This window comes from Salmo trutta, unplaced genomic scaffold (genome assembly GCF_901001165.1).
Source record: "Salmo trutta unplaced genomic scaffold, fSalTru1.1, whole genome shotgun sequence".
Lineage (NCBI taxonomy): Eukaryota > Metazoa > Chordata > Actinopteri > Salmoniformes > Salmonidae > Salmo > Salmo trutta.
The window spans coordinates 20,001-42,682 of record NW_021822791.1 but is presented as its reverse complement, the minus strand read 5'-3'; the positions used below and the strand labels follow the sequence as shown (position 1 = coordinate 42,682).

The window sequence follows — 22,682 nt, the reverse complement described above, 5'->3', positions numbered from 1 at the left end:
CCTACACACACACATCTACACGCACCTACACACACACACACACACACACACACACACCTAAACACACACATACACACACACCTACACACACACACACATCTACACGCACCTACACACACCTAGACACATACACACACACCTACACACACACACACCCACACGCACATTCATCTACACACACCTACACACACCTGCACACACCTACACCCACACAACTACACACAACTACACACACCTACACACACCTACACATCTACACACACCTACACACACACCTACACACACACACACACACCTACACACACCTAAACATACACACACACACTCATCTACACACACCTACACACACACACCTTCACACACACCTACACACATCTACACACAACTACACACCTACACAAACATCTACACACACCTAAACACACACACAACTACACACACTTACACACACCTACACACACACACACACATACAAACCTACATGCACCTACACACACACTTAAACACACACATCTACACACACACAACTACACACACCTACACGCACCTACACACACACACACCTACACACACCTACACACACCTACACACACCTTCACACAACTTCACACCTACACACACACATAAACACACACCTACACCCGCCTAAACACACACACCTACACACACACACACACACACACACCTACACACACATCTACACACACATACACACACACCTACACACACACAAACACACCTACAAACACATACACACACACATACACACACACACACCTAAACACACACATACACACACCTCACACATACACACCCACACGCACATTCATCTACACACACCTACACACACCTACACACACACACCTACACACACACAACTACACACAACTACACACACACAACTACACACAACGACACACATCTACACACACCTACATACACACACACACCTACACACACCTACACACACCTACACATACACACACACACATCTACACACACCTGCACACACACACCTACACACACCTACACACCTACACACACATCTACACACACCTACACACACCTACACACACCTACACACACCTACACACACCTACACACACCTACACACACACACACACACACACACACACACCTACACGAACCCACACACATACAAACCTACATGCACCTACACACACACTTAAACACACACACACACACCTACACGCACCTACACACACACACACACACACACACCTATACACACCTACACACACACACACACACCTACACACACCTACACACACACACACACCTACACACACCTACACACACCTACACACACCTTCACACAACTTCACACCTACACACCTACACACACCTACACACAACTTCACACCTACACACACACATAAACACACACCTACACACACCTAAACACACACACCTAAACACACACCTACACACACCTACACCCACCTAAACACACACACACACACACACACCTACACACATCTACACACACACACCTACACACACATACACATACACACCTAAACACACCTACATATCTACACACACACCTACACACACCTACACACACATACACATACACACCTAAACACACCTACATATCTACACACACACCTACACGAACCTACACACACACACCTACACACACCTACACGCCTACACACACCTACACATCTACACACACACTCACGCACCTAACCTAATTGACAGAGTGATAAGGAGGAAGCCTGAACAGAATACAAATATTCCAAAATAGGCATCCTGCTTGCAATAAGGCACTAAAGTAAAACTGCAAAAAAAATATTTTTCTAGGGGTTCCACAACGCGGTTAGCCTTTACGGCTGGGACTGTGGATTCCGCGAGTGGCTGCACTACAGACACTTGTCGTCGTCGTGGGAAAGACTCATTGTTTATCTTTTCTTAAAACAACTGGTTGCAGTAAAGAAAAGAGAGTAAAAAAAAGTCAAGTAAAGAGCCAGTCTGGATACTAAGGAGATCCTGAGGGAAATCGGACGAGTACCAACAGCTTTACGCTACGGAGGAACAACATACTCCATCATGGAAAGATCCGACCACCTCACAAAATAACAAAAAAATAATTATAAAAACAGATTCATCTACAGACATGGACGATTTACCATTGAGGTACAGGCTAGTGCTCTGGCTGGAATCCACGCAACACTGGAAAAGTTGTGTGAGGAGGTAGCAGGGCTGAGGGGGAGTTTGATGTTCAGCCAGGTGTGAAATTCTCACGCTCCAAGGAGAAAACAAGACACTCACAGTCAAGGTAAAAATCCACGATTCTAACATGGATTGTCTACTCAGGGAAAACAAAGTCGGAGCATGTGTGAAAATTTTTTGGGGGGATTCCTGAAGACGCATCCAATAATCCAGAGGGCGCGATCAGAGAATTCATGCAGTCCGCCTTGAAACTTCCTATAGAGACTGGAAACAAGGTGGCTTTCCATCAAGTGCACAGACTTGGAGTTCGGAGCGACAAGACCAAGGGTCCCCGACCGATCATCGCAAAATTTGAACACTACGAACAAAAGGAGCTGATCAAAAGCAGAGGAAGGGAGCTGAAAGGGACCAAATTCAGTCTCAATGACCAATTTCCGAACATTATGAAGTTGAAATGGACACACACGTACTCAACTACATGCTCGCTTACACATACGGACTTATACACACACACCTGATCTCGCTCTCTTCTCTCACTCTCTCTTTCTCTCTTTTCTCTTTTCTCTTCTCTCCCTTTCTCTATTGTCGAGAATTGTTTTATAATTTAATGTGTTTATTTTTTGTCTATCTTTTTTATGTATTTGTCTACAAGTTTATATGTTTACAACAAGCAAGGGGAAGATATCAGAATAGGGGCATTGGGGAATAATAACATATTGTACGGAATACATTTGTACTGTAGTGAAGCCGTCTCTAGAGTAATGTAAGGTCTCTTTCATGATCACGTGAAACGTCAATTGCTATGGAAATGCTGGGATGTGTTTTTCAATGATGTTAAAGGTACTTATGATGCAACTATGATGGTGATACGATATGGATTACCATTATCATCATGAATATTAAGGCTATACGCACTACATGTTACACAGATAGACACTCAACCATGCAAATTGGCAGAGTTATTATTTATTTGGACAAAAACACATAGTCTTACTCTTATACAGACATCATACACACTCTCACTATATCACATCCAATATCATACACATCAACCTACTCAGATTTGCTACACACATAATATCTTGTCAGAATTTTCTAACATCTGTGGCAGCATCGGCTCACAGGCAAACAGGCAAGGGAATAAAACAAATATTGTTAGAAACTATTTCTTGAATTCTAAATATCAGACATTTGAAAGCTCTAGTTTTGACCTTCATAATACCTCTGATGGCAGTAACTTTACAAGCACTAATTATGGTCAATTTAGCCTGAGAATAGTATCTAGTTATGGTAAGGGGTGAAATAAGTATTGCCAGTTATAATTGTAACAGTTTAGATTATAAAAAAAAGAAGATCAGTCTTTACATGGCTAAAAGAAAAGGAATATAACATATACTGTTTACAGGAAACTCACTCTACATCCTCAGATGAAGTTGCGTGGAAAAAGGAATGGGGTGGGGAAATAATTTACTGTCATGGACAAAGGAACTCAAAGGGTGTGATGATATTAATTAACAAAAATGTCAATCTGAATGTGCAAATAGTCAGGAATGATTCGCAAGGAAGGTGGATCCTTTTGAATATGAAAGTGGACGAAAAAGAGATTTGTCTCATTAATCTATATGGTCCAAATCAGGATGATCCACACTTCTTTGTAAACATTTATACCAATTTATTGAACTTACAGGCAACAAATGATCTAATCATTATGGTGGGAGACTATAACACAGTGTTAAGTACCACAATGGACCGTAAAGGTAACCACTCTACAAACTATCATCACCGTGCCCTGAAGGAAATCACAAATATTATGGACACATTATAAATAGTGGATATTTGGAGACAAAAAAAAAAGACTTAGTGAGATATACATAGAGGAGACTTAATCAATGCGATCAGATCATCATCTAATTGGCATTCACATAACTCTTATTGATTTTCCACGTGGACGGGGATATTGGAAATGTAATCAAAGTTTACTGGAGGACAACTTATTTTTAACTAAGACAAAATAATTTCTAACTGAATTTTTCCAGTATAATATAGGTTCAGCAAATCCCCTTATTGTTTGGGATACGTTTAAATGTACCTTCAGGGGTCATTCAATTCAGTATTCATCAATAATAAAAAAGCAGTTTCTGGCTAAAGAGACAAGGAAAACAAGGAAAATCCATGAACTAATAGTACAGGTAGATAGCAATAAAAACGATACTACAGAGATACAAAATAAGTTAGAGGAAAAGCAAAAAGAACTAAGGAACTTATTCAAGAACGATTTAATGTAATCTATTACAAAAATAAAGCAAACTGGATGGAATATGGAGAAAAATGCACAAAATTCTTCCTGAATCTCCAATACAGGAACGCTAACAAAAATAATTTGCAGAAACTCGTTACTGAAGACTGAGTCATCTATGATTCTCCGAATGATATTTTAAAAGAGGAAGCTAATTATTTTTGGCAGATGTTCTCTTTTCCGTCTCATCCTTTCCCACTGAATGAAGATTACGGTAAGGAATTCTTTCCAAATAATATAAAAAATGTAAAATTAACAAATGTACAGAAAGATCAGTGCGAAGGACAAATTACAGAGGAAGAACTTTTTGAGGCTATTAAATCCTTTCAGTCTGGAAAAACCCCAGGCTTGATGGCATACCGGTAGAGGTATATTACTTAAAGCTCCACTGTTAGATTGTTTTAACTACTCCTATAGAAATGGTAGTCTGTCAGGTACTCAGCAGGAAGGTTTGATTTCTCTATTATTAAAACAAGACCCAGATGGCAAATATAAAGACCCAGTCTATCTAAAATACTGGAGGCCCCTTACACTTCAATGTTGTGATGCAAAAATACTAGCAAAATACATGGCACTCAGAATTAAAAGGGTTTTACCAGGTATTGTTCATCCTGATCAAACAGGTTTTTAACAAGGACGATACATTGGAGATAATATACGACAACAACTAGAAATAATAGAACATCATGAAACATATAAGAAGCCAGGAATGGTATTTATAGCGGATTTTGAAAGGCATTTGATAAAGTAAGACTGGATTTTATTTATAAATGCCTGGATTATTTCAATTTTGGGAATTCTCTTATAAAATGGGTAAAAATAATGTATAGCAACCCAAGGTGTAAAATAGTAAATAGTAAAGTTTTTAATTGTCAAGAGGAGTTAAACAAGGGTGTCCGCTGTCACCATATCTATTCATTATGGCCATTGAAATGTTAGCTATTAAAATCAGATCCAATAACAACATCAGGATTAGAAATCCAAAGCTTAAAAACAAAGGTGTCCATGTATGCTGATGACTCACGTTTTATTATAAGTTCGCAAGCTAGATCCCTGCAATGTCTCACTGAAGATCTAGATAGCTTTTCTGTACTCTCTGGACTAAAACCTAATTATGATAAGTGTACAATATTACGTATTGGATCCTTAAAAAATACAACTTTTGCATTACCCTGCAGTTTACCTATAAAATGGGCTGATGGTGAAGTAGACATACTCGGTATTCATATCACAAAAGATATAAATAAGCTCTCCACAATGAATTTCAATAGAAAACTTGTAAAAATAGACAAGATCCTGCATCCATGGAGAGGTAAACACCTGTCTATTTATGGAAAAAATTGCCCTGATTAACTCCTTAGTCATATCTCAGTTTACTCACTTACTTATGACACTGCCTACTCCTGATGATTCATTTTTCAAATCATATGAGCAAAAAAATATTTCGCTTTATCTGGGACGCTAAACCAGACAAAATGAAGCGTGCCTATCTAAATAATGAATATGAATTGGGTGGTTTGAGATTGTTAAATATAAAAGCGCTAAACCTCTCTCTAAAAGCTTCACTCATTCAAAAGTTTTACTTGAACCCTAAATGGTTCTCAAGTAGATTACTAAGAAAAGCTCATCCATTGTTTAAAAATGGCCTTTTTGCCTTTGTACAGATTGCCATGTCTCATTTTCGATTAATTGAAAATGATACTTTTTTTCAAGTATCTCTCTTTTTCAAACAAGCATTGCAGAGCTGGCTACAATTTCAATTTCATCCCCCTGAAAAGATAGAACAAATATTACAACAAATATTATGACCGAACTCAAATGTGCTGGTTGATAAATTACCTGTATTTATGGGAAAGATGTTTGAAAAGGGTATTTTGTTCTTAAATGATTTTGTAAATTGGAATGGTAGAGTCATGTCCTTCATGGAGTTATCAGAATTGTACGGGAAGGTCTGCTCAATCCAAGAGTACAACCAAATGATTACAGCATTGCCCCAAAAATGGAGGAGGCAGGTGGCAGCGGGAGGAGGTAGGGAACTGGTCTGTCTACCCAATATAAAGGATCAAAACTGGCGGAGGAATAAAAATAGCATAAATAGGAAAGTATACCAGTTTCATTTGAGGACCAGGATGTTGACAACTTTGCCATACAGATTGGTTGGGAAGAGATTTTTGATGTACTGATTCCATGGTACAGGGTGCATGAGTTGATATATAAAACAATGCAAGATTCAAGACTTCGTGCTTTTCAGCTACAATTATTATATAGAATTCTTGCCACCAACAAAATGTTGAATATTTGGGGCATAAAATCATTGAAGCTCTGCAGATTTTGCTGTGAGGATACAGAATCAATAGACCATTTATTTTGGAATTACCCTCAGGTAGCCTGTTTCTGGTCTCAGGTTCAGGAATGGCTGAAAATGCATAGCATTGATCTAAAATTGACCCTAGAAATAGTACTGTTATGAGATCTGGAGAGACCGGGTCAGTCAATTACTAATATACTAATACTCTTAGTAAAAGTATTTATCTTCAACTCGCAATCTGTGGATTCTATTCGATTAGATAGATTGAAATTGTACGTTAAACATCACAGCATAGTTGAAAGATATGTGTTGCGTAGAAACCCGAAGTGGGTGGCCAGCAGAGATAGATGGGATGGGCTGAGGGAAGCTGAGGGTTGGGATGTGGAATTGGAGACAAGTGGGAGTGGAGTTGCTGTGTGAGAGATAGAATGATGGTCAAAGATAAATATTTTTTTTTAAAGTAAAAAGAGTAAAAATAAAACATAATAAAAAGTACATTTGAATGACACTAAGTGGCAGTGTTTTTACAACTAATGCCGGTTTGCCTGAGGCTGATGCCGTGCAGGTGTTTGTACACATGCATATACACACACTCTCATTCAAGTAAACACATACAAGAACACACACATACATGTAATAGTGCCAGACATGCACACAAACATATACAGTTGGCATTGCTGTTTTGATTTTAGTTGTCCTTGATGTCCTTTGTTTTAATTTTATATATATTTTTTGCATTATTGTTTGCTGTTTTCTTCTGTCTTTTCCTTTTTTCTCTTTAGTTCATTCTCTTGGTTGTTGGTGCATCGGGGGGTTCTTGGGGGTATTGTTTTATTGGAATTAATTGTGTTTTTTAATTTTACATTTTTCTTCTTGGGGGGGCTGTGGGAGGGGTCTCGAATGGTTGAGGGACAGCTATTGGGGGGATCTTGGAGGGTTCGGGTTCACGTTTTTTGGCCTGGTGGTAGATCGGTCAACATGCCCTTGAGCAGGGCATTGACCCTGGATGCTTCTGTGTGTCGCTCTGAATGGGAATCTGTTGGATGACTGGTATGATGCCGTTATTGAGTGGCTTCACTGCAAGTATATATTGTGTTTCGAATATTCAATAAATAAATGAAATAAAATAAAAAATAAAAATTGCAAAAAATGTGGCAAAGAAATAAACTTTTTGCCCTGAATACAAAGTGTTATGTTTGTGGCATATCCAACACATCACTGACTACCACTCTTCATATTTTCAAGCATGGTGGTGGCTGCATCATGTTATGGGTATGTTTGTCATCGGTAAGGACTGGGGGAGTTTTTCAGGATAAAAATAAATGGAATAGAGCTAAGCACCGTCAAAATCCTAGAAGAAGACCTGGTTCAGTCAGCTTTCCACCAGACACTCGGAGACAAAATCCCCTTTGAGCCGGTTAATAACCTAGAACACAAGGCCAAATATACACTGGAGTTACTTACCAAGACAACATTGAATGTTCCTGAATGACCTAGATAAAGTTTTGACTTAAATTGGCTTGAAAATCTATGGCAAGACTTGAAAAATGGCTTTCTAGCAATGATCAACAACCAACATGACAACACTTGATACATTTTTTCAAGAATAATGTGCAAATGTTGTACAATCCAGGTGTGCAAAGCTCTTAGAAACTTACCCAGAAAGACTAACAGCTGTAATCACTGCCAAAGGTGATTCTAACATTGACTCAGGGGAGTGAATACTTATGTAAATGAGATATTTCTGTATTTGCACAAAACATTTTTCTAAAAACTTGTTTTCACTTTGTCATTATGGGGTAGATGGGTGAGAACAAAATCTATTTAATAAATGTTTAATTCAGGTTGTAACACAACAAATGTGGAATAAATCAAGGTGTATGAATTCTTTCTGAAGGCACTGTATATATGTATATACACTTTAGATTATGTTATATTATAAAAAAAACTAAATAAAAAAAAAATTGTGGGGGTGGAGCAGAAACCCTTCTGAACCTATCAGATGGTCTAAATTATGTGGGGGTGGAGCAGAAACCCTTTTGAACCTGTCAGATGGTCTAGATTATGTGGGGGTGGAGCAGAAACCCTCTGATCCCTTGCCACATCAAAAATAACGAGAGGGAGAGAGAGAAGTAAAAATCAATGCAGAGTGACTGAGTTACTGTACCTAATGCCAGAGAGTGTCTGCCTGCCTGCTGACTGCCAGTCCACCGGCTCCTTGTACATTTAAATGTGTGGCAGGCTCAGTGTTGATCAGGAGTTTTATGGCATGCTGTCTAGAGGAATACTACAGCTGTCACACCTACTTCACAGGAGAAGAACTGTGTGTGTGTGTGTGTGTGTGTGTGTGTGTGTGTGTGTGTGTGTGTGTGTGTGTGTGTGTGTGTGTGTGTGTGTGTGTGTGTGTGTGTGTGTGTGTGTGTGTGTGGTCGGTCTCCTAACTGAGTGTTGGTAGCCTGTGACAGCTGGAAGTGGTTTTCCAGGAGCTGCTGTTCTCGACTGCAGTACCTCCTCAAACCTCTATTGTTCCCTGACCTCTGGTTCCTCTCCAGATTATAAAAAAAAAATGCTTTGGTTCAACCTCTCCTTAAAAAGCCAAATCTAGACGCCTCCTCACTGAGTAATTATAGACCTATTTCTAAACCTTTTTTATCCAAGATTTTAGAAAAATTGTTTTCAAGAAGATGGTATCTTATTTGAGCAATTTATTTTAAAAAATCCAGTCAGGCAGACGTTTCTCAGTGAGCATGGGTGGTTCAGTATCGTCCTCAGAACCTATTCACTACGGTGTCCCTCAGGGGTCAATTCTTGGCCTCATCCTTTTTCCTGTATATGCTTCCCCTTAGGGACATCATCTGCAATCATAACATCCAGTTTCACTGCTATGCGGAAGTACCCTTCATCATTAACCAAGCTAGCGTAGCTACACTTCACCATTGGCCAAGCTAGCGTAGCTACACTTCATCATTAACCAAGCTAGCGTAGCTACACTTCACCATTGACCAAGCTAGCGTAGCTACACTTCATCATTAACCAAGCTAGCGTAGCTACCCTTCATCATTAACCAAGCTAGCGTAGCTACACTTCACCATTGACCAAGCTAGCGTAGCTACACTTCATCATTAACCAAGCTAGCGTAGCTACCCTTCATCATTAACCAAGCTAGCGTAGCTACCCTTCATCATTAACCAAGCTAGTGTAGCTACCCTTCACCATTGACCAAGCTAGCGTAGCTACCCTTCATCATTGACAAAGCTAGCGTAGCTACCCTTCATCATTAACCAAGCTAGCGTAGCTACCCTTCATCATTAACCAAGCTAGCGTAGCTACCCTTCACCATTGACCAAGCTAGCGTAGCTACCCTTCATCAATAACCAAGCTAGCGTAGCTACCCTTCATCATTAACCAAGCTAGTGTAGCTACCCTTCACCATTGACCAAGCTAGCGTAGCTACCCTTCATCATTGACAAAGCTAGCGTAGCTACCCTTCATCATTAACCAAGCTAGCGTAGCTACCCTTCACCATTAACCAAGCTAGCGTAGCTACCCTTCATCATTAACCAAGCTAGCGTAGCTACCCTTCATCATTAACCAAGCTAGCGTAGCTACACTTCACCATTGACCAAGCTAGCGTAGCTACACTTCATCATTAACCAAGCTAGCGTAGCTACCCTTCATCATTAACCAAGCTAGCGTAGCTACCCTTCATCATTAACCAAGCTAGCGTAGCTACCCTTCATCATTAACCAAGCTAGTGTAGCTACCCTTCACCATTGACCAAGCTAGCGTAGCTACCCTTCATCATTGACAAAGCTAGCGTAGCTACCCTTCATCATTAACCAAGCTAGCGTAGCTACCCTTCATCATTAACCAAGCTAGCGTAGCTACCCTTCACCATTGACCAAGCTAGCGTAGCTACCCTTCATCAATAACCAAGCTAGCGTAGCTACCCTTCATCATTAACCAAGCTAGTGTAGCTACCCTTCACCATTGACCAAGCTAGCGTAGCTACCCTTCATCATTGACAAAGCTAGCGTAGCTACCCTTCATCATTAACCAAGCTAGCGTAGCTACCCTTCACCATTAACCAAGCTAGCGTAGCTACCCTTCATCATTAACCAAGCTAGCGTAGCTACCCTTCACCATTAACCAAGCTAGCATAGCTACCCTTCATCATTAACCAAGCTAGCGTAGCTACCCTTCACCATTAACCAAGCTAGCGTAGCTACCCTTCACCATTGACCAAGCTAGCGTAGCTACCCTTCATCATTAACCAAGCTAGCGTAGCTACCCTTCATCATTAACCAAGCTAGCGTAGCTACCCTTGACAGGTGTCTTGCTGACATCAAATGTTGGATGTCTGACAGTTTTCTCCAGCTCAATGAGAAGAAATCAGAGGTTGTTTTATTTTATTTGGCCCCCACCTTGAAGGAACTCAGATTGTAGATAACCTTAGTACTTTTTCCACAAATGTAAAGCATACGTCCAGAAACCTTGGTGTCTTCTTTGACCCTAACCTAAACCTCGAGCTGCATGTAAAGAAAGGTTGTCCAATCCTGCTTTTGTCATCTAAGAAATAGAGCTAAAGTCAAGTATTTTATTTCACTCACTGATCTGGAGAAAGTTACACAGGCTTTTATTTCCTCATGCTTAGATGACTGTAACTCTTTGTATACTCGTCTGAGTCAGAAATCACTCCATCGCCAACAGTTAGTTCCAAATGCTGCAGCTCAGCTTTTAACAGGAACCAGGAAATTCAGGAACCAGGAAATTCAGGAACCAGGAACCAGGAAATTCAGGAACCAGGAAATTCAGGAACCAGGAAATGCAGGAACCATGAAATGTAACCATATCACACCTATTCTAGCTTCTCTACACTGACTTCTAGTCACTTTTAGGTACATTTTAAAATGTTATTAATCATGTTTAAGGCTTGATTCTTCCCCATCCTATATCTCAGATCTTTTATCTCTACTACGAGCCAGGACGCAGCCTGAGATTGCAAGTTATCGTTTTTCATCATGAATGTTGTTCTGGAGGCAGCTCTGCAGAGTGGTCACTAGCTAGCACAAAGTCCTAAAATATGATTTTAAACCTAAGCTTAACCTTAACCACACTGCTAACCCTCATGCTTAACCTTAACCTTAAATTGAATTAAGAACATTGTTGTTTTCATGAATTTATACAATGTAACCAATTTTGACTTTGCAGCTGGTTTATCTAAGGGGCAATCGCTCAGTTTTGCCTCCAGGACAAGACTCAACAATAAAGGTCAACCTGCACTGAGATCCTTTGGTCGTGCACTGTTGTCCATTCCAAAGTCTAGGTTGAAAACCAATCAGGCTTGCAGATTCAGTGCCTCTGCTGAAGACACACTTTTATAAAGATGCTTTTCATTTTTGATTTTGATTTTTGATTTTAATTAGCTATCTTTTTTTAATTTCTCCTTCCTCCTGTCTTTGTTCCTTTGTTAGAACTTGTGTTTTATTAGTTTATGATGTGAAGAACTTTGTTACTTGTATTGAACAGAACTATACAAGTAGTCATTATTCTTATTAGTGCTAGACTAAAATAGTTCTTCTTTTAATGGAGAATCTGTGATTTCTTCTTTTAATGGAGAATCTGAGAGTTCTTATTTTAATGGAGAATCTGTGATTTCTTATTTTAATGGAGAATCTGAGAGTTCTTATTTTAATGGAGAATCTCAGAGTTCTTCTTAGTTCAAGACTCTCAGAAAAAAAGGGTTCCAAAGTGATTCTTCAGCTGTTCCCATTGGAGAACCCTTTTTGTTTTCAAGTAGAACCCTTATGGTTCCATATAGAACCCTCTGTGAAAAGTGTTCTTCAAAGGGTTCTTCAAAAGGTTCTCCTATGGGGACAGACCCTTTTAGGTTCTAGATAGCACCTTTTTTTAGGGTGTAGGCTTAATCTGTATCTGGGAAACCAGTCCCCAGTCACTTGATAGGCTAACCATTGATAGGTTCGCCTCCGTTCTCTAGTAAGATAGATAATCATTTGTGATTCAAAGACATTAGTTAAAATGTCTGTCAAAGTACAAGTAAAGGCTTTGGAAAGTTTCATTACAAATGATCACCTGTGATTTACAGTAATCTCTTGTTATATGAAAATATATGTCTTTAAATAGGTAGCATCAATAGGTATTATCAATAGGTAGTATCAATAGGTATTATCAATAGGTAGTATCAATTGGTATTATCAATTAGGGCTGTGCCGTTAATTAACATCAACACATGTATCATCTCCTGGCTTCCACACAGCCTACAAGCCACTGATGCAGACCTTTGAAACATCTACATTTTAAAAGTCTAATAAATCCATGTAATGTAGCCTACACATCACAATAACAACATTATTTTAGACAGTGCTAAAGAAACATGATATGAAGAAAATGTAGTCTATTTCAGAAGAACAGAACAGCATACTCTGAGTTGTCCTTATGTTAGGTCCAGATCTGGCTATGCCAAATGGCTGTGGGCCACACTAGTTCATTTAACAGACCAGATTTGCTTAGAATTATGTGACATTTTTTAATATTATTTTATAGTATGAAGAACACAATTGAACAAAGCTGAATAAAATAGCAAGGATATTTTCTCCAAACGATTTGAGGAAGTGCGCACATGCTGCTATTCTGTGTTGAGCGGTTAACAAAGAAATAGGTCCTCCTATATGTTTAATTTAAAGTTATTAATGTGCTTTAGTTGTGATTCAAACATTGGGCTATAATGTTTAGATTTTTAATACATTGTAAGGCTGCATGAAACAGGCTGTACACACTTCATCAGTCTCTCATTCACAATTTTACAAGCACTTGATAATGCCTAGAATTTCACGGCAGCATCCCCTTTGTGTGGCCTTAATGCACCCTAAAATATCCATGCCTTCTGCAGCCAGTGGCTGTTGTGCCCTTGACCCGGAGTGCTGCGTTGTGCCCTTCTTCCTGAGTCCTGCGCGCCCCGAAGCACCTCTCACTCACATGGCTCTCCATCACATGATCAGGTCTTTCTCACAGGCTACAAGTGAAGATGGACACATCTGGGACGCAACTGGGCGTATCTTTATCCAATTCCGAGGTGCATATTGAAGATATTGGAAGAACTGTCCACAATTATTTTTAGTCAGCCAACAAGATGAGTAGGCCTAACGTAGAGCAAAAGCACTAGCCTATTCTACTATCTCCCATAGTACAAAAGTTGACCTATTCTATTCTGTGTGAGAAATAAATATTCCAAACAGTCTGGGACAGTTGTGGGATGCGATAGATTCCAAATTAATCCAAGCAGTAGCATCAAAAACATTTTTTTTCACAATGTGCCTGTTGCAACAGATCAGAACGTTTTGCTTTAAATATTGATAAACTATTTCTTCACATTATAAGCGCAGCAATGCACACATGTCAGAAGGCTATAAGCGCTAATGTTTCATTAGCGGGAAAACACAATTTTCAAAAGTGACCGCAAGTGCGATTATGCATGTAATGCTTTTAATATTAAGGTGCATTATGGTGAAAATTATCTTCCCCAAACTTGAAACTCACGCACTGTGGATGCCAATTAGGCTCTACACACCCTTTTGTGAAGTGGATTCATGTGCTTAATTGTATTTTTCCACTTTAGTTATGATACAAACCTTATAATAACATATAGGCCTATGGGCTAGGCTACACGAGGTGTGCGACTATAATTTAAAAAAGTCGCAAAAAAAAAGGCATTGTTTCTTTCCTTATGCTGGGTATCATTCACAAATAATGATATATAGTTATATAATAGGGATGGTTCTCTATTTTTGCTTACTTAGTACTTCTGTAGTTCCGTCCCAGAGAGCCAGCCTTTAGTCTGTCTCTTTACATCAGCGCACACGCTTCCACTATAACTACATGTTATAACCTGCCGTAACAGTACATCATCCACCCCTATAACTAGATGTTATAACCTGCTGTAATAGTACATCATCCACCCCTATAACTAGGTGTTATAACCTGCCGTAACAGTACATCCTCCCCTATAACTAGGTGTTATAACCTGCAGTAACAGTACATCCTTCCCTATAACTAGGTGTTATAACCTGCAGTAACAGTACATTCTCCCCTATAACTAGGTGTTATAACCTGCAGTAACAGTACATTATCCCCTATAACTATGTCTTATAACCTGCAGTAACAGTACATTCTCCCCTATAACTAGGTGTTATAACCTGCAGTAACAGTACATCCTCCCCCATAACTAGGTGCTATAACCTGCAGTAACAGTACATCCTCCCCCATAACTAGGTGTTATAACCTGCCGTAACAGTACATTCTCCCCTATAACCAGGTGTTATAACCTGCAGTAACAGTACATTCTCCCCTATAACTAGGTGTTATAACCTGCAGTAACAGTACATCCTCCCCTATAACTAGGTGTTATAACCTGCCGTAACAGTACATTCTCCCCTATAACTAGGTGTTATAACCTGCAGTAACAGTACATCCTCCCCTATAACTAGGTGTTATAACCTGCCGTAACAGTACATCCTCCCCTATAACTAGATGTTATAACCTGCAGTAACAGTACATCCTCCCCTATAACTAGGTGTTATAACCTGCAGTAACAGTACATTCTCCCCTATAACTAGATGTTATAACCTGCAGTAACAGTACATTCTCCCCTATAACTAGATGTTATAACCTCCAGTAACAGTATATCCTCCCCTATAACTAGATGTTATAACCTCCAGTAACAGTACATCCTCCCCTATAACTAGGTGTTATAACCTCCAGTAACAGTACATCATCCTCCATACCTAAATGGTATGTCCACCCTCAGTAACAGTCACTTTGTCACTAGACACTTTGTCTAACATTCTTGGCTCCATCTCTCCGTCTCTCTCCATCTTTCACTTGGCAATAAGCCCCCATTGGATCATTTAGCATATACTGTAATACCGGGTGGCATTGTGTTAGTGAGAAACACACAAACCAGAGAAACCCTACACACCAGATGTCCCATTTAGCTCCGAGTACTGCTCCCACACTTCTGAATAGTTAGAACGATCCCACTGCGACAGAAGTGGGAGGGAGAGGAGTAGGATGGAGTTTTTCAGAGAGAGAGAGATAGAGATGGAGGGAGGTTTTGGGAGACCGGGAGTCTTTAAAGGAGAAAGAGAGAGAGGGTGAGAGACTGGAGGAGAGGAACGGGAGGGGATAAAATACCAAGAATGACGCTGCATTGTTTTGCAGCCGTTTAACAGGCTCCTGATAAATCTGGGACTGTTTAGCACAGACTGGAATATGTTACGGGATTCATCCGATGGCATTGAGGAGTATACCACCTCAGTCACCAGCTTCATCAATAAGTGCATCGATGACGTCGTCCCCACAGTGACCGTACTTACATATCCCAACCAGAAGCCATGGATAACAGGTAACATCAGCACTGAGCTAAAGGGTAGAGCTGTCGCTTTCAAGGAGCGGGGCACTAATCTGGACGCTTATAAGAAATCCCACTACGCACTCCAACGAACCATCAAACAGGCAAAGCATCAATACAGGACTAAGATTGAATACTACTACACCGGCTCTGACACTCGTCGGATGTGGCAGGGCTTGCAAACTATCGCGGACTACATAGGGAAACCCAGCCACAAGCTGCCCAGTGACGCAAGCCTACCAGATGAGCTAAATGCCTTCTATGCTTGCTTCGAGGCAAGCAACACTGAACCATGTATGAGAGTACCAGTTGTTCCGGACGACTATGTGATCACACTCTCCATAGTTGATGCGAGTAAGACCTTAAACAGGTCAACATTCACATGGCCGCAGGGCCAGACGGATTACCAGGACATGTACTCAATGCATGCGCTGACCAGCTGGCAAGTGTCTTCATCGACCTTTTCAACCTCTCCCTGACCCAGTCTGTAATACCTACATGTTTCAAACAGACCACCATAGTCCCTGTGCCCAAGAACGCCAAGGTAGCCTGTCTAAATGACTATTGCCTCGTAGCACTAACATCTGTAGCCATGAAATACATTGAACGGCTGGTAATGGCTCACATCAACACCATCATCCCAGACACACTGGACCCACTCCAATTCGCTACCGCCTCAACAGAGCCACAGATGACGCAATCTCTTTTGCGCTCCACACTGCCCTTTCCCACCTGGACAAAAGGGACACCTATGTGAGAATGTTATTCATTGACTACAGCTCAGTGTTCGACACCATAGTGCCCTCAAAGCTCATCACTAAGCTAAGGAGGGGACTGAACACCACCTTCTGCAACTGGATCCTGGACTTCCTGACAAGCCACCCCCAGGTGGTAAGGGTAGGCAACAACACATCCGCCACGCTGACCCTCAACACTGGGGCCCCTCATGGGGGCGTGCTTAGTCCCCTCCTGTACTCCCTGTTCACCCATGACTGCGTGGCCGCACACGACTCCAACACCATCATTCAATTTAGCTGACGATACGACAGTGGTAGGCCTGATCACCGACGATGATGAGACGGCCTATAGGGAGGAGGTCAGACATCTGGCAGTTTGGTGCCAGGACAACATATCAGCAAAAATATCAGCAAAACAATGGAGCTTATCGTGGACTACAGGAAACCGAGGGCCGAGCACACCCCCATTCACATCTACGGGCTGTAGTGGAGCGGGTCGAGAGCTTCAAGTTCCACGGTGTTCACATCACTAAGGACCTATCATGGTCCACACCTTCTAACACAGTCGTGAAGAGGGCACAACAACACCTCTTCCCCCTCAGGAGGCTGAAAAGATTTGGCATGGGTCCTCAGATCCTCAAAATTCTACAGCTGCACCACAGAGAGCATTCTGACTGGCTGCAGCACCGCCTGGTATGGCAGCTGCTTGACATCCGACTGCAAGGCGCTACAGAGTACATCACTGTGGCCGAGTTCCCTGCCTTAGAGGAGAGAGAAGGAAAGATACTTGAGGAGACTTAGAAGAGTCTGTACAGACTCACAACATGAGAGATGCAACAGGGGAGAGAGGTTTTACCAAGCACACACACACTCACACACACTCACTCACTCACACGCTCACACACTCACTCACTCACTCACTCACTCACTCACTCACTCACACACGCCCACACATGCACACACTCACTCACAAATACACACACACACACACACTCACACATACAGACACACACAGAGGACTAAGCGCTGTGGGTCTACTGATCATAAAACTGTCATCACCCAGCTGCTACCGCTGCGCTTATGTGTGATAGTGTGTGTGTGTGTGTGTGTGTGTGTGTGTGTGTGTGTGCGTGCGTGCGTGTGCGCGCATGTGTGTGTGTGCGATAGTGTATGTGTGTGTGTGTGTGTGTGTGTGTGTGTGTGTGTGTGTGTGTGTGTGTGTGTGTGTGTGTGTGTGTGTGTGTGTGTGTGTGTGTGTGTGTGCGATAGTGTATGTGTGTGTGTGTGTGTGTGTGTGTGTGTGTGTGTGTGTGTGTGTCCTCCAGGTAATACATAGTAACTATGCTGGAGGATGCACAGGGATTTGCTTCCTCTAATTAATTTGTCAGAAGTACATTACTTCCAGTTGGCGGGTTGATTAAAAACAATATTAATTTGAATTAACTAGATTCATAATTGAATTCCTATCTATTTGTAATTATTGCTCAGTGAAGTTTTAAATCTGTGATGGGTTGGATGGCTGCCCAGTGATTGGTTGTAACACATATGAAGAGGCATTATGGTGTGACAAGGTAGTACCTGGTGATTGGTTGCGACACACCGACACAGTCGGCACGACAACGACGCTACCCTCTCAGGGTAGGCTGAAAAGATTTGACATGGGTCCACAGATGTTCAAAAACTTCTACAGCTGCACCGTCGAGAGCATCTTGACTGGTTGCATCACCGCCTGGTGTGGCGACTGCTCGGGCATCCGACGGCAAAGTGCTACAGAGGGTAGTGCGTACGGCCATACGTACATCACTGGGGCGAAGCTTCCTGACATCCAGGACCTCTATACCAGGCGGTGTCAGAGGAAGGCCCTAAAAATTGACAAAGACTCCAGTCACCCAAGTCATAGACTGTTCTCTCTGCTACCGCACGGCAAGCGGTACCGATGCACCAAGTCTGGGACCAACAGGACCCTGAATAGCTTCTACCCCCCCAAGCCATAAGACTGATAAATAGTTAGGTACAGTTTTTTTTCACAATCGCTAGGACCCATTTCTCAATACTTAGGTCACTTTTGCAAAGCTCTTGACACAGTTCTCCTAACTAACTTTCAGCTTGGGCACAGCAGTTCATTTTCACATCCAAAATGCACTAAAACTACCAAGTCACTTCATACATGTCTCAAATCAACTCATTCTTCCATAACACTAGCAAAGGGTTGTCACCCAACAAGCACACGTTGTCACTCATAAAACAATGACCTAAACAACACTACTAACAGGTAGCATTACACAATGTTTTCTTCTGTAAAATGTCTTTACCAAACAAGAATGACACCTCTCTACTGTTTACAATTCACTTCAGGAATGAATCAGACATGATGCAATATGCTTCAATATGTTTTATGTCATTTGTTTTGGCATTGAGTGATTCCAAAATATAAGCGTTTGCATATACACCATCTACCAATACAGATACAGTAGCAATGCTAGTCAACCCTGTCTTATGCATTTGGCCACAGGTTCTCATCCACATCACATCTTATGTCATCTTTGGGCAATACACCCAGGAAATAATATTTTGGCACGCCTGGTCCATCCCTGGCAATCTTCTGCAGATATGTCCAGGCATCCAGCATTCATTGCGTCCAGGAAGGGACATCTGATCATGTGGATGGTGGTCATAAACCTTCCACCTCCACGAGGGAAAATAATTCCTCTATGGGGTTGAGGAATGGAGATTAAGGTGGGAGGAAAAGTGACACCATCCTGGGTGTAACGGCTGTCGTATAGAGGGGACCAAGGCGCAGCGTGTTGAGTGCTCATAATGACGTTTATTAAAACTTAGAACACTAAAGAAAATAACAAAGTGAAAACGAACAGCAAACAGTTCTGTCAGGTACTGATGTCTAACAAAGAACCCAACTAAACAGAATTCAACTGCCCACAAACACACTAGAAAAAAAAAAACCAACTTAAATATGATCTCCAATTAGAGACAACGCGAACCAGCTGCCTCTAACTGGAGATCATCCCAAAAACCTCCAACATAGAAATAGAATAATAGAACAAAACATAGAAATAGAAAACATAGACAAACCACCCAAAACACGCCCTGACCTACTCTACTATAGAAAATGACATCTTACTAGTGTCAGGAACGTGGCTACAAACCACTCTGTGACTGCACGGGACTGGTGAAATGCTACATTGTCCCATACAATTGCAAACGTTGGCCGATTTCGCCTCACTGCAACCCTTTGCTCACCTGCCACAACCCTTCCATAGAGGTCATCCAGGATGGCCCAATTAGAGATTTGTGTAACAGCAATCCATCAGAGGATATTGCTGCACACGTTGTGATGTTGGCACCCCTCTGGCCCGGGACATCCACCGTGGCTCTTTTCCCCAATCACATTCCTTTCCTCTCCGCCGTGTTTTGGTCAAGTTGAAACCAGCCTCGTCCACAAAGATGAATATGTTAGGTTGTTCGCCTGGCTTCAATCTCCATGACTCTCTAAAATAAATCCACAAGGCAACATAAGAGTTAGGCTATTACGGTAGTTTACATTATACCTAAAAACATGCCGTTGTGTGTCTCTGCCCTGTTTGGTTTTGTTTATAACCAGTTGTGTATTTTATAGTCATCTTACCTAAACATATTGTTTCCTGAGTTGCTTGACTCGTTCAGAGTTCCTCTCAAAGGGGACAGTGTACAACTGCTTCATCCTGACTTGATGTTATTTTCAGGACACTAGAAATAGTTGTTATGCTTACATTGTGAATATTTCCAAATGTAATGTTGTCTGCCAACACTCTGTCCCGAATCTCTGTGAGTTTTATGCCATTGTTTCTGATGAGCATATCAACGATTGTAGTTTCCTGCATAGCAGTGAAAATCCTACCTCTCCTGCCTGTGGGAGGTAACCGTTGGGTCCTAAGCAGAAATACAAAAACAATTACACACAAGTGGGTTTGGAGGCTTTTCTCAATTTCCTTCTGTAGTGTGCAGTTCAGACAGATGCCCTTGTAGAATGCACATCTTACCTGTTGTTTTGTCGGAAATTTCTCACAATAGATGCTACTGTTGAGCGTTGCAGATTTAGTTGCACTCTCAGACCGGCCTCTCTCATTGATAGACCATGATTTATTACATGATCAATTATTTTCCCTAATCTCAAGACTACAGCTCTTGATCTTCCTCTCAGTCTTCTTCCACCACGCAGACGTACTCCTCTTCCTCTCCCAGCCACTCTTCTTCCTCTGTCAGCCACTTCTCTATCTCTGGCTGGGTCCATGTTTACATTACAGTACAGCATTATTCCTAAGATGTCCCTTTTTTGTATAGATGGTAAAGAAATTGAAAGACTAACACCTAGGGAGGTGTTCAGCTACAATGGGAATCAGCTGTGGTTGGTCTAATTGTTTTGATAGCATTTTCATTTTTTAGATTTGGAATATATTTTAATACAGTATCACTGTAGAAATGTAGTGAATTTCTGTCTTATACAATTTTGTGTTATTTTAAGTTTTGAACTTATTAACTTAACTTAAGTTTAACCGTTTTGAAACGAGTATGTAAACATGTTCCAAATCGTCCTGTAGGTACATAGAGTTTTTGGTGATGGTTGTGTCTGAGTGAGAAAAGAATTCATTAAATAGGATGTAGTCATCGATATGCATTTTGTGCCAAAGCAAATGAAAAAGGATCCATCGTTTAACCCACATAGGCTGCTGTTGTGTTGTGTTCACTGTGTGAAAAGGTTTGAAAAAAGTGATCTTAGTAATTGAGAAATGGGTCCTAGCGATTGTACATTTTTATTTTTTTTAAACGTTAAATAGTTAACCGCTACCCAGACTACCTGCACTGACCCTTTTAGCACCAGCGGCGGGTTTTTGGACACTGCTGCTAATGTTTACTATCTGTCCCATGTAGCTCAGTTGGTAGAGCATGGTGTCTACAACGCCAGGGTCGTGGGTTCGATTCCCACGGGGGGCCAGTACGGAGAAAAAAAGAATGTATGAAATGTTTGCACTCACTACTGTAAGTTGCTCTGGATAAGCGTCTGCTAAAATGTAAATGTCATGTTATTCCTAGTTATATGTACATATCCCTGTACATTGACTAGGTACTAGTACTGTGTGTCTACAGTTATTTCTTACTCAGTGTGTATCTACTATTACTTTTCTAGTATTTCTCTATTTTCTTTCTCGCTACGTTGAAGAACCCGCAAGTAAACACATCACTGTTAGTCCACACCTGTTGTTTATGAAGCGTGTTAGTCCACACCTGTTGTTTATGAAGCGTGTTAGTCCACACCTGTTGTTTATGAAGCGTGTTAGTCCACACCTGTTGTTTATGAAGCGTGTTAGTCCACACCTGTTGTTTATGAAGCGTGTTAGTCCACACCTGTTGTTTATGAAGCGTGTTAGTCCACACCTGTTGTTTATGAAGCGTGTTAGTCCTCACCTGTTGTTTATGAAGCATGTGACGAATGCATTTCATTTAAATAAAGGTTACATTTTTTTATTTTTTTTACGATATGTTTTGACACACATGAACAGGCCTTATGGGCGTGACAGGGTAGGTTTTCCAGCATCTCTGCAAAATGCTTTTTAAATGCACAATCAAGGGTAGATAAACAAGACCATTAAATACACAGTGTTTATGTAATCTAGGTGGTTCAGTGCTGTAGGATGACGGGCTCACTGTAATGGCTGTAAT

The 22,682-nt window shown here is 41.1% G+C and overlaps 1 protein-coding gene across 1 annotated transcript in view; it reads left to right on the top strand.

The window, feature by feature from the left end:
* Positions 1-22,682, top strand: part of LOC115184905 (receptor-type tyrosine-protein phosphatase mu-like) — a gene marked incomplete at its 3' end in the record, with an annotated part of 48,281 nt that overhangs the window by 6,231 nt on the left and 19,368 nt on the right. The window lies entirely within an intron of this gene.